Genomic DNA, 10,000 nt, shown 5'->3' on the forward strand with positions numbered 1-10,000 from the left:
GGAGCAGCAGCCAGCCTCCAGCAGCTGATGGCGGGGTGCAGGAGCAGCAGCCAGCCTCCAGCAGCTGATGGCGGGGTGGAGGAGCTGCAGCCAGCCTCCAGCAGCCAGCCTCCAGCTAGTGATGGCGGGGTGGAGAAGCAGGCAGCCTCCATCAGCTGATGGCGGGGTGGAGGAGCAGAAGCCAGCCTCCAGCTGGTGATGGCGGGGTGCAGGAGCTGCAGGCAGCCTCCAGCAGCTGATGGCGGGGTGGAGGAGCTGCAGCCAGCCTCCAGCAGCCAGCCTCCAGCTAGTGATGGCGGGGTGGAGAAGCAGGCAGCCTCCATCAGCTGATGGCGGGGTGGAGGAGCAGAAGCCAGCCTCCAGCAGCTGATGGCGGGGTGCAGGAGGTGCAGGCAGCCTCCAGCAGCTGATGGCGGGGTGCAGGAGCAGCAGGCAGCCTCCAGCAGCTGATGGCGGGGTGCAGGAGCTGCAACCAGCCTCCAGCTGGTGATGGCGGGGTGGAGGAGCTGCAGCCAGCCTCCAGCAGCCAGCCCCCAGCAGCTGATGGCGGGGTGGAGGAGCAGAAGCCAGCCTCCAGCAGCTGATGGTGGGGTGCAGGAGCTGCAGCCAGCCTCCAGCAGCCAGCCTCCAGCTGGTGATGGCGGGGTGGAGGAGCAGCAGCAGACAGCCTCCAGCAGCCAGCCAGCCTCCAGGAGCTGATGGCGGTGTGTGGGAGCAGCAGCCAGCCTCCAGCGTTCAGCCAGCATCCATCAGCTGATGGCGGTGTGAAGGAGCTGCAGCCAGCCTCCAGCAGGTCATGGTGGGGTGGAGGAGCAGCAGCCAGCCTCCAGCAGCTGATGGCGGGTTGCAGGAGCTGCAGCCAGCCTCCAGCAAATGATGGCGGGGTGCAGGAGCTGCAGGCAGCCTCCAGCAGCTGATGGCGGGGTGCAGGAGCAGCAGGCAGCCTCCAGCTGCTGATGACGGGGTGCAGGAGCTGCAACCAGCCTCCAGCTGGTGATGGTGGGGTGGAGGAGCTGCAGCCAGCCTCGAACAGCTGATGGCAGGGTGCAGGAGCAGCAGCCAGCCTCCAGCAGCTGATGGCGGGGCGCAGGAGCTGCAGGCAGCCTCCAGCAGCTGATGGCGGGGTGCAGGAGCAGCAGCCAGCCTCCAGCTGGTGATGGCGGGGTGAAGGAGCTGCAGCCAGCCACCAGCAGCTGATGGCGGGGTGAAGGAGCTGCAGCCAGCCACCAGCAGCTGATGGCGGGGTGGAGGAGCTGCAGCCAGCGTCCAGCAGCTGATGGTTGGGTGGTGGAGGAGCAGCAGCCAGCCTCCAGCAGCTGATGGCGGGGTGCAGGAGCAGCAGCCAGCGTCCAGCAGCTGATGGTTGGGTGGAGGAGCAGCAGCCAGCCTCCAGCAGCTGCTGGCGGGGTGCAGGAGCAGCAGCCAGCCTCCAGCAGCTGATGGCGGGGTGCAGGAGCTGCAGGCAGCCTCCAGCAGCTGATGGCGGTGTGCAGGAGCTGCAGCCAGCCTCCAGCAGCTGATGGCGGGGTGCAGGGGCTGCAGGCAGCCTCCAGCAGCTGATGGCGGGGTGCAGGAGCTGCAACCAGCCTCCAGCTGGTGATGGCGGGGTGGAGGAGCAGCAGCCAGCCTCCAGCAGCCAGCCTCCAGCTGCTGATGGCGGGGTGGAGGAACAGAAGCCTCCAGCAGCTGATGGCAGGGTGCAGGAGCAGCAGCCAGCCTCCAGCTGGTGATGGCGGGGTGGAGGAGCTGAAACCTGGGTCGGACCTGGTCTGCAGCAGGGCCCATTACCACTCAGAAGCTGATGGCAGTGTGTGTTTAGGTCCCTGCGGGGTGGATGAGCTGAAACCTGGGTCAGACTTGGTGTGCAGCAGGGCTCAGCACCCTCCAGAAGCCGATGACAGTGTGTCTTTAACTCCCTGCCTGGTGGGAGAGCTGAAAGCTGGGTCGGACCTGGTCTTTAGCAGAGCTCAGCAGCCTCCAGAAGCTGATGGCAGTGTGTTTCATCCCCTGCGGGGTGGGAGAGCTGAAACGTGGGTCGGACCTGGTCTGCAGCAGGGCCCATCACCATCCAGAAGCTGACGGCGGTGTGTGTTTAAGTCCCTGCGGGGTGGGAGAGCCATAACCTGGGTCGGACCTGGTCTGCAGCAGAGCTCAGCAGCCTCCAGAACCTGATGGCAGTGTGTCTTTAATCCACTGCGGGGTGCAGGAGCTGAAACCTGGGTCGGACCTGGTCTGCAGCAGGGCTCAGCAGCCAGCAGAAGGTGACGGCAGTGTGTGTTTAGTTCCCTGCGGGGTGCAGGAGCTGAAACCTGGGTCGGACCTGGTCTGCAGCAGAGCTCAGCAGCCAGCAGAAGGTGATGGCAGTGTGTGTTTAAGTCCCTGCCTGGTGGGAGAGCTGAAACCTGGGTCGGACCTGGTCTATAGAAGAGCTCAGCAGCCTCCAGAAGCTGATGGCAGTGTGTGTGTTTTGGTCCCTGCGGGGTGCAGGAGCAGGAACCCGGGTCGGACCTGGTCTATAGCGGAGCTCAGCAGCCTCCAGCAGCTGATGGCAGTGTGTGTTTAATTCCCTGCCTGGTGGGAGAGCTGTAACCCGGGTCGGACTTGGTCTGCAGCAGGGCCCATCACCATCCAGAAGCTGATGGCAGTGTGTCTTTAATTCCCTGCGGGGTGGAGGAGCAGAAACCTGGGTCGGACCTGGTCTATAGCAGAGCTCAGCAGCCTCCAGAAGCTGATGGCAGTGTGTGTTCAAGTCCCTGCGGGGTGGGAGAGCTGAAACCTGGGTCGGACCTGGTCTATAGAAGAGCTCAGCAGCCTCCAGCAGCTGATGGCAGTGTGTGTTTAAGTCCCTGCGGGGTGGGAGAGCTATATCCCGGGTCGGACCTGGTCTATAGCAGAGCTCAGCAGCCTCCAGCAGCTGATGGCAGTGTGTGTTTAAGTCCCTGCGGGGTGGGAGAGCTGAAACCTCGGTCGGACCTGGTCTATGGCAGAGCTCAGCAGCCTCCAGAAGCTGATGGCAGCGTGCCTCTAAGTCCCTGCCTGGTGGGAGAGCTGAAACCTGGGTCGGACATGGTCTGCAGCAGGGCTCGGCAGCCTCCAGCAGCTGATGGCAGTGTGTCTTTAAGTCCCTGCCTGGTGGGAGAGCTGAAACCTGGGTCGGACCTGGTCTATAGCAGAGCTCAGCAGCCTCCAGCAGCTGATGGCAGTGTGTGTTTAAGTCCCTGCCTGGTGTGAGAGCTGAAACCTGGGTCGGACCTGGTCTATAGAAGAGCTCAGCAGCCTCCAGCAGCTGATGGCAGTGTGTCTTTAAGTCACTGCCTGGTGGGAGAGCTGAAACCTGGGTCGGACCTGGTCTATAGTAGAGCTCAGCAGCCTCCAGCAGCTGATTGCAGTGTGTGTTTAAGTCCCTGCCTGGTGGGAGAGCTGATATCCGGGTCGGACCTGGTCCACAGCAGGGCCCATCACCCTCCAGAAGCTGGTGGCAGTGTGTGTTTAAGTCCCTGCGGGGTGCAGGAGCAGAAACCTGGGTGGGACCTGGTCTGCAGCAGAGCTCGGCAGCCTCCAGCAGCTGATGGCAGTGAGTGTTTAAGTCCCTGCGGGGTGGGAGAGCTATATCCCGGGTCAGACCTGGTCTAAAGCAGGGCCCATCACCCTCCAGAAGCTGGTGGCAGTGTGTGTTTAAGTCCCTGCGGGGTGGAGGAGCAGAAACCTGGGTCGGACCCGGTCTACAGCAGAGCTCAGCAGCCCCCAGAAGCTGATGGCAGTGTGTGTGTGTGTGTGTGTGTTTAAGTCTCTGCCTGGTTGGAGAGCCGATACCTGGGTCGGACCTGGTCTGCAGCAGGGCTCAGCAGCCTCCAGAAGCTGATGGCAGTGTGTCTTTCATTCCCTGCGGGGTGCAGGAGCAGAAACCTGGGTCGGACCTGGTCTATAGCGGAGCTCAGCAGCCTCCAGCAGCTGATGGCAGTGTGTGTGTTAAAGACCCTGCGGGGTGGGAGAGCTGAAACCTGGGTCGGACCTGGTCTGCAGCAGGGCTCAGCAGCCCCCAGAAGCTGATGGCTGTGTGTGTTTAAGTCCCTGCGGGGTGGGAGAGCTGAAACCTGGGTCGGACCTGGCCCGCAGCAGGGCCCATCACCCTCCAGAAGCTGATGGCGGTGTGGGTTTAAGTCCCTGCGGGGTTGAGGAGCTGAAACCTGGGTCGGACCTGGTCTGCAGCAGGGCCCATCACCATCCAGAAGCTGATGGCTGTGTGTGTTTAAGTCCCAGGGGGGTGGGAGAGCCATAACCTGGGTCGGACCTGGTCTGCAGCAGGGCTCAGCAGCCTCCAGTTGCAGATGGCAGTGTGTGTTTAGTTCCCTGCGGGGTGCAGGAGCTGAAACCTGGGTCGGACCTGGTCTATAGCAGAGCTCAGCAGCCTCCAGAAGCTGATGGCAGTGTGTCTTCAATTCCCTGCGGGGTGCAGGAGCTGATACCTGGGTCGGACCTGGTCTGCAGCAGGGCCCATCACCATCCAGACGCTGATGGCAGTGTGTGTTTAAGTCCTAGTGGGCTGCAGGAGCTGAAACCTGGGTCGGACCTGCTCTATAGTAGAGCTCAGCAGCCTCCAGAAGCTGATGGCAGTGTGTCTTTAAGTCCCTGCGGGGTGGGATAGCTGAAACCTGGGTCGGACCTGGTCTGCAGCAGGGCCCATCACCATCCAGACGCTGATGGCAGTGTGTGTTTAAGTCCTAGTGGGCTGCAGGAGCTGAAACCTGGGTCGGACCTGCTCTATAGTAGAGCTCAGCAGCCTCCAGAAGCTGATGGCAGTGTGTCTTTAAGTCCCTGCGGGGTGGGATAGCTGAAACCTGGGTCGGACCTGGTCTGCAGCAGGGCCCATCACCCTCCAGAAGCTGTTGGCAGTGTGTCTTCCATTCCTAGTGGGGCAGGGGAGCAAAGACCTGGGCAGAGGAGCGCCTGTCTGCATCCGATCCGGCCCCTCAGCAGCCCGCCGTGAGCCTTAGAGAACCCCCCCCCCCCCCCAGCGGGCTCCAGGAACCGGGCCCTGCGTCGGACCCAGCTCAGTAAGGCCCTCCCTCGGGCCCTGCAGCAGGTGGCCCCGTCTATGCAGTCGAAAACCCCGCGAAAATCGGTGTAGAAACGCCCGAGAGGCGTGGTGCGGTTCCCCCGGCCGGTACCGGGTCCGGACCGGTCCGGAAGTCCACCCAGAACACTGCCTGGGGCTTCTGGGCGGCTCCCCAGGCGCAGGCAGTCGAAAACCGCGTGAAAATCGGTTCAGAATTGACAAAACGGCGACCTCGTCGCTCCAAAAACTAAGTCCAAACTAAGCCTTTCGCTTATCGCTTAACGCTTAAGGCGGTCGGCCTTATGGCCAGTAAATGAAAAGTGCCTGCGCCCCTGGAGGTTTTGGAAGGTGCGAGCGATGACCATGCTCGGGTTAGTAGGTGAGGCCATCGGAAAACCAGCGTGAGTTGGCGGGTTTGGGTGGCAATCTATTCCAGGCAGAGTCGACTATCTCTGGGCATCAATTTTGGGATTTTTCCGGCTCTGGTTCTGGGAGAAACGCAGGGGCAAAGTGCACGAGCCGCGGCCGATTTTGGTGGCCTGTCCCTGGGCACAAAGTCTGAGGAGTGTGGGCCTGGTTCTCCGAAAAATACCAGTCTGCTGGAGCTCACTCCCATGGCTCCAGGGGGCACGGCACACCCCCCGGTAGCCGACCAAAGTGCTCTACTCGGGCCAGACTCGGACCCACGACCCGGGGTGAGAACCACAACTACTGGTCATCCTTTTGACCTCCAGGGGGCGCGGCAGAGCCTCCCCAGTCCGACGCAAGTGCCCCACTTGGGCCATACTCAGACCCACGGCCCGGGGCGAGAACCACAACTACTGGTCATCCTTTAGACCTCCAGGGGGCCCGGCACAGCCTCCCTAGACCGACACAAGTGCTCCACTTGGGCTGTACTCTGACCCAAGTCCCGGTGCGAGAACCACAACTACTGGTCATCCTTTAGACCTCCAGGGGGCCCGGCACAGCCTCCCTAGGCCGACACAAGTGCTCCACTTGGGCTATACTCTGACCCAAGTCCCGGGGCGAGAACCACAACTACTGGTCATCCTTTTGACCTCATGGTCATCCTTTAGATCTCCAGGGGGCCCGGCACAGCCTCCCTAGGCCGACACAAGTGCTCCACTTGGGCTATACTCTGACCCAAGTCCCGGGGCGAGAACCACAACTACTGGTCATCCTTTAGACCTCCAGGGGGCACGGCACACCCCCCGGTAGCCGACCAAAGTGCTCTACTCGGGCCAGACTCGGACCCACGACCCGGGGTGAGAACCACAACTACTGGTCATCCTTTAGACCTCCAGGGGGCCCGGCACAGCCTCCCTAGTCCGACACAAGTGCTCCACTTGGGCTATACTCTGACCCAAGTCCCGGGGCGAGAACCACAACTACTGGTCATCCTTTAGACCTCCAGGGGGACCGGCACAGCCTCCCTAGACCGACACAAGTGCACCACTTGGGCCATACTCTGACCCAAGTCCCGGGGCGAGAACCACAACTACTGGTCATCCTTTTGACCTCATGGTCATCCTTTAGACCTCAAGGGGGCACGGCAGAGCCTCCCTAGTCCGACACAAGTGTCCCACTTGGGCTATACTATGACCCAAGTCCCGGGGCGAGAACCACAACTACTGGTCATCCTTTAGACCTCAAGGGGGCACGGCAGAGCCTCCCTAGTCCGACACAAGTGTCCCACTTGGGCCATACTCAGACCCACGGCCCGGGGCGAGAACCACAACTACTGGTCATCCTTTAGACCTCCAGGGGGCCCGGCACAGCCTCCCTAGTCCGACGCAAGTGCTCCACTTGGGCTGTACTCTGACCCAAGTCCCGGGGCGAGAACCACAACTAATGGTCATCCTTTAGACCTCCAGGGGGCACGGCACAGCCTCCCTAGTCCGACACAAGTGCTCCACTTGGGCTATACTCTGACCCAAGTCCCGGGGCGAGAACCACAACTACTGGTCATCCTTTAGACCTCCAGGGGGCACGGCAGAGCCTCCCTAGTCCGACACAAGTGTCCCACTTGGGCTATTCTCTGACCCAAGTCCCGGGGCGAGAACCACAACTACTGGTCATCCTTTAGACCTCCAGGGGGCACGACACAGCCTCCCTAGTCCGACCCAAGTGCTCCACTTGGGCTATACTATGACCCAAGTCCCGGGGCGAGAACCACAACTACTGGTCATCCTTTAGACCTCCAGGGGGCACGGCACAGCCTCCCTAGTCCGACACAAGTGCTCCACTTGGGCTATACTCTGACCCAAGTCCCGGGGCGAGAACCACAACTACTGGTCATCCTTTAGACCTCCAGGGGGCACGGCACAGCCTCCCTAGTCCGACACAAGTGCTCCACTTGGGCTATACTCTGACCCAAGTCCCGGGGCGAGAACCACAACTACTGGTCATCCTTTTGACCTCATGGTCATCCTTTAGACCTCCAGGGGGCCCGGCACAGCCTCCCTAGGCCGACACAAGTGCTCCACTTGGGCTATACTCTGACCCAAGTCCCGGGGCGAGAACCACAACTACTGGTCATCCTTTAGACCTCCAGGGGGCACGGCACAGCCTCCCTAGTCCGACACAAGTGCTCCACTTGGGCTATACTCTGACCCAAGTCCCGGGGCGAGAACCACAACTACTGGTCATCCTTTTGACCTCATGGTCATCCTTTAGACCTCCAGGGGGCCCGGCACAGCCTCCCTAGACCGACACAAGTGCTCCACTTGGGCTGTACTCTGACCCAAGTCCCGGTGCGAGAACCACAACTACTGGTCATCCTTTAGACCTCCAGGGGGCCCGGCACAGCCTCCCTAGGCCGACACAAGTGCTCCACTTGGGCTATACTCTGACCCAAGTCCCGGGGCGAGAACCACAACTACTGGTCATCCTTTTGACCTCATGGTCATCCTTTAGATCTCCAGGGGGCCCGGCACAGCCTCCCTAGGCCGACACAAGTGCTCCACTTGGGCTATACTCTGACCCAAGTCCCGGGGCGAGAACCACAACTACTGGTCATCCTTTAGACCTCCAGGGGGCACGGCACACCCCCCGGTAGCCGACCAAAGTGCTCTACTCGGGCCAGACTCGGACCCACGACCCGGGGTGAGAACCACAACTACTGGTCATCCTTTAGACCTCCAGGGGGCCCGGCACAGCCTCCCTAGTCCGACACAAGTGCTCCACTTGGGCTATACTCTGACCCAAGTCCCGGGGCGAGAACCACAACTACTGGTCATCCTTTAGACCTCCAGGGGGACCGGCACAGCCTCCCTAGACCGACACAAGTGCACCACTTGGGCCATACTCTGACCCAAGTCCCGGGGCGAGAACCACAACTACTGGTCATCCTTTTGACCTCATGGTCATCCTTTAGACCTCAAGGGGGCACGGCAGAGCCTCCCTAGTCCGACACAAGTGTCCCACTTGGGCTATACTATGACCCAAGTCCCGGGGCGAGAACCACAACTACTGGTCATCCTTTAGACCTCAAGGGGGCACGGCAGAGCCTCCCTAGTCCGACACAAGTGTCCCACTTGGGCCATACTCAGACCCACGGCCCGGGGCGAGAACCACAACTACTGGTCATCCTTTAGACCTCCAGGGGGCCCGGCACAGCCTCCCTAGTCCGACGCAAGTGCTCCACTTGGGCTGTACTCTGACCCAAGTCCCGGGGCGAGAACCACAACTAATGGTCATCCTTTAGACCTCCAGGGGGCACGGCACAGCCTCCCTAGTCCGACACAAGTGCTCCACTTGGGCTATACTCTGACCCAAGTCCCGGGGCGAGAACCACAACTACTGGTCATCCTTTAGACCTCCAGGGGGCACGGCAGAGCCTCCCTAGTCCGACACAAGTGTCCCACTTGGGCTATTCTCTGACCCAAGTCCCGGGGCGAGAACCACAACTACTGGTCATCCTTTAGACCTCCAGGGGGCACGACACAGCCTCCCTAGTCCGACCCAAGTGCTCCACTTGGGCTATACTATGACCCAAGTCCCGGGGCGAGAACCACAACTACTGGTCATCCTTTAGACCTCCAGGGGGCACGGCAGAGCCTCCCTAGTCCGACACAAGTGTCCCACTTGGGCTATTCTCTGACCCAAGTCCCGGGGCGAGAACCACAACTACTGGTCATCCTTTAGACCTCCAGGGGGCACGACACAGCCTCCCTAGTCCGACCCAAGTGCTCCACTTGGGCTATACTATGACCCAAGTCCCGGGGCGAGAACCACAACTACTGGTCATCCTTTAGACCTCCAGGGGGCACGGCACAGCCTCCCTAGTCCGACACAAGTGCTCCACTTGGGCTATACTCTGACCCAAGTCCCGGGGCGAGAACCACAACTACTGGTCATCCTTTAGACCTCCAGGGGGCACGGCACAGCCTCCCTAGTCCGACACAAGTGCTCCACTTGGGCTATACTCTGACCCAAGTCCCGGGGCGAGAACCACAACTACTGGTCATCCTTTTGACCTCATGGTCATCCTTTAGACCTCCAGGGGGCCCGGCACAGCCTCCCTAGGCCGACACAAGTGCTCCACTTGGGCTATACTCTGACCCAAGTCCCGGGGCGAGAACCACAACTACTGGTCATCCTTTAGACCTCCAGGGGGCACGGCACAGCCTCCCTAGTCCGACACAAGTGCTCCACTTCGGCTGTACTCTGACCCAAGTCCCGGGGCGAGAACCACAACTAATGGTCATCCTTTAGACCTCCATGGCAACAGGGGGATGTCAGACCCCAGCTCATCCCAGGTTGATGCCTCAATAGTAGCTTAGGGTCACGGCAGTCCCACCGTGATCCACCCTCTTGTCCTCTCTCCACAGGATGACCAGAGTGTCGTGTTTATTTTCAAAGTGTCCTCGTAGGATGACCATGAGTGCAGGAAAATTTTCAAAGTCCCTCTGTCGGATGACCATGAGTGCAGAAAAAATTTCA

Source organism: Nothobranchius furzeri, unplaced genomic scaffold, assembly GCF_043380555.1.
Source record: "Nothobranchius furzeri strain GRZ-AD unplaced genomic scaffold, NfurGRZ-RIMD1 Scf073, whole genome shotgun sequence".
Lineage (NCBI taxonomy): Eukaryota > Metazoa > Chordata > Actinopteri > Cyprinodontiformes > Nothobranchiidae > Nothobranchius > Nothobranchius furzeri.